The sequence below is a fragment of the Canis lupus genome, chromosome X, assembly GCF_011100685.1.
Source record: "Canis lupus familiaris isolate Mischka breed German Shepherd chromosome X, alternate assembly UU_Cfam_GSD_1.0, whole genome shotgun sequence".
Taxonomy (NCBI): Eukaryota; Metazoa; Chordata; class Mammalia; order Carnivora; family Canidae; genus Canis; species Canis lupus.
Window position 1 is genome coordinate 72,683,694 of NC_049260.1, and position 3,637 is coordinate 72,687,330.

A 3,637-nucleotide genomic window follows, 5' to 3' on the forward strand; every position below is an offset into this window, starting at 1 on the left:
TGGACTAAGCCCCTTCAAAACAGAGGCAAATTTGGTGAACCAAGGCCATTGCCTGTGGTAATAACCCCAGTTCACCTAGGTCCTTTCCTGAAGAATCATATTACTCTCCTGATTCAAGAGGCATCTCTGGACAGGACAGACCACGCAAGGAAATAACTTCTGGGTAGGGCAATGCCACATGGAGTTTAGAGGTTGTGGTTTAGTGTACAGCACAAGAAGATGGTGGCATCACTAGTATTTAGAGCTGGAAAGAGGCCTGGCCGGACCGCACTCTTGGAGCATCTTTACTAATGCAGAGTAATGGCCGTTGCCCAGATGTCATTGCTGGGGAGTGGGGAAGGTCCCATCCTTGGGGAACAGAGTTGCTTCTGGGATGATGAGATGGCACCAGGTACTGATCCCAATCATGCCTTATCTGGATGAGTGCTGACAAGGAGTGCTCAGCTTGGAGGTAATACTGTTGGAAGAGTTGCAAGAGGTGAGCAAGTGGGAACTCATCTGGATCCCCAAATAACTTGCACTCAATTTCACGCTTTTGAAGTAATTTTTTCTCCTTTTCTTTCCTGTTTCTAATTCTTTTTTCCTCTTTTCCTCTAGTTCTCCTTCCAACATTACTCTGAGGGCTCTCTCTTCAGCTTCATATAATTCAGAGAGTTTTTAAATGAGTTTTCTTAGTCCCTGAAGCTGAAGGACAGACGCCTTTCCTTGCTGCTGCCTCTTTCCTGAGTTTCCTCAATTTCTCCAAGGTCTGAAGAATGTCCACCATCCTTTTGGTATTTCCTTGCTTTTTCCTCACTTCAGGTAAGACACCATCAGCAGCAGCTTTAAGTTCCTGCTCCTGCTTCTTCTCCACCTCCTGCAACGCACTTGACCCTCCAGAGGTCAATCTCCTGCTCGCACTCAGCTTTCCACTTGGCCTCGGCCTCGGCCTCGTGTTCTAGCACCCTCTCGCTAAGCTGCAGTCGGCGGCGCTGGACCCTCTCCAGCCTCCCCCGCGCCTCATCCACATAGGCGGCCTGGGTCAGCAGCTGCAGTCTCTCGACCAATTCAGTGCGCAGCGGTGCTGGCTGGGCATGTAGCAGTACCCAGGCCGCACCATCCACCTCGGCCTCACGCAGGGCCTGGCTCAGGCCACGCCCCTGCCACGCCAGGAGCAGAGCCTCTCGCAGCCACCGGCGCACTTCGCCCAGCCTGGGCCCGGCGGGCACGCGCGGAGGCACAGGGTAGCTTGCCCGCGAGGGGTTCCGAACACCGCCTCTAGCTCTAGCTCGGTTGCGCAGGCACTGCAAGGTGCGTCCTGAGCACTTCAGACAGCGGCGGCGGCGCCTCAGGCTAGTGCTGGCTCCGGGGCGGCCAGCGGGGCAGGCACAGGGGTGGCGCAGAGGCAGTAGCAGCTGCGGCACCGGGTAGAAGACGCCACCGCCGCTATCGCTGCCAGCGCAAGAGTGTACCCATTTTTAAATTGGATTCTTTGTTGAGTGCTGAGGTGTATGTTTTCTTTATATATTTAGATATTACCCTTTATCAGATGTGTCATTTGCAAATATCTTCTCCCATTCTGTAGGCTTTTACTTGTGTCGATGGTTTCTTTTGCTATGCAGAATGTAGTCCCAGTAGTTTTTGCTTTTATTTGCCTTGACTCAGAAGCCATATCTAGAAAAATGTTCCTTTGGCCAATGTCAGATAAATTTTCTTTCTGTGCTCTCTTCTGTTTGTTTTTTTTTTTTTTTTTTAGTGTGTGTGTGTGGTTTCAGGACTTATATTTAGGTCTTTCATCCACATTAAGTTTATTTCTGTATATGGCATCAGAAAGTGGTCCAGTTTCATTCTTTAGCATGTTGTCCAGTTTTCCCAAAACTATTTGTTGAAGAGACTTTTTCCCATTGCATGTTCTTTCCTACTTTGTTGAACATTGATTGATCATATAATTGTGGCTTTATTCCTCGGTTTTCTATTCTGTTCCATTGATCTATGTGTCTATTTTTGTGACACTACCATACTGTGCTGATTACTTCAGCCTTATAACTTGGAAGTGGAATTCCTCCAGTTTTGTTTTTCTTTTTCAAGACTGCTTTGACTATTTGAAGTCTTTTGTAGTTCCATACAAATTTCAGAATTGTTTGCTCTAGTTCTGTGAAAACTATTGTTGGCATTAGGATTTCATTAATCTTAAAGGATTTCATTAGGTGCTTGGGTTATATAGACATTTAACAATATTTCATCTCCCAATTCATGAGCATTGAACGTCTTTCCACTTTTTTGTGTTGTCTTGAATTTCTTTCATCAATGTTTTATAGTTTTCAGGGATTTTTCACCTCATTGGTTAAGTATATTCCTGGATATTTTGTTATCTTTGATGCAAGTATAAATGGGATTATTTTTGTAATTTCAATTTCTGTTTCTTCATTACTAGTGTATAGCAATGCAACACATTTCTATATGTTGATTTTGTATACTGCAACTTTACTGAATGCAGTTATCAATTCTAGTAGTTTTTTGGTGGTGTCTTTAAGGTTTTCCATATATAGTACCAAGTCATTTGCAAATAGTGAACATTTCGCTTCTTCCTTACCAATTTGGATGCCTTTTATTTCTTTTTTGTTGTTGAATAGCTGTGGCTAGAACTTCTAGTACTATGTTGAAGTGTAAAAGTGGTGAGGTTGGACATCTTCATCTTGTTCCTGACCTTTTGGTAAAAGCTCTTAGCTTTTCCCCCTTAAGTATGATGTTCACTGTGGATTTTTCAGATGGCCTGCATCATGTTCAGGCATGTTCCCTCTAGACCTACTTTGTTGAGGGCTTTTATCATGAATGGATGTTGTACTTCATCAAATGCTTTTTCTTTGTCTATTGAAAATATCATATGATTTATATCCTTTCTCTTATTGAAGGGATGTATTGATTTGCAGTCTCTCTGTGTCTGTTTCTCTGTGTTAGGAAAGTCAGATATGCTTCTTGCTCTTGAAGGTAATGGTCTTGGGTCTTATAGTGCCCTGCAATGCAGCGTCCCCTGTTCTCTAGGTCCTGGCATTTCAGGGAGTATCTCCTATGTATGTTGACTATGCCCTGCTATTGAGTCCTGACCTCTTTTTCCTTCAATCCAGTTGTCTTCAGAGGCTCTCTTTGCCTGTTGTGGACAATGTTTTGTCCCCAGCTGGCTGGGGGCACTTTTAAGAAATTGTGTACTGGTTTGCTTGGAAATGAATCCACTACTGCCATAGCCACCAGAACTGAGGTATTGCAAAATGTGTAAGCCAGGAGATGAGGTGTTGGTGGGGTTTGTGTAAGTCTTCTATAGGAAGGGGCCTGCAACACAGTGATTGAGGCAAGTGTGACTAGAAAGGGTGGAACCTCCGACATGTGGGGCTTGGTGTAAGCAACTTAAGTAGCAAAGTGTCAACAATGCTGGTTCCTGCAGGTGGCCTTGTATGGTGAGGGATAGGGGAGGAAAATGACACCTGTCTCTTTAAGGGTGGGGACACCACTTCCTAATGCCCTAGGTTCTCCCCCAGAGCCAAGCCAATTTTTAAAATTCGGCTTTAATTCTGGCTGGTTGTAAGAACTCATGAAATTCAGCCCCTCTCCCTTTCAAAGCAAATATTTTTGAGATTCATCTAACCTGTGTGAGCTCCCTGGT

The 3,637-nt window shown here is 44.8% G+C and overlaps 1 pseudogene; it reads right to left on the bottom strand.

The window, feature by feature from the left end:
• Positions 1–287: 287 nt before the first annotated feature.
• LOC119878117 lies at positions 288–3,360 on the bottom strand (annotated as a pseudogene).
• Between the last annotated feature and the right edge of the window lie 277 nt (positions 3,361–3,637).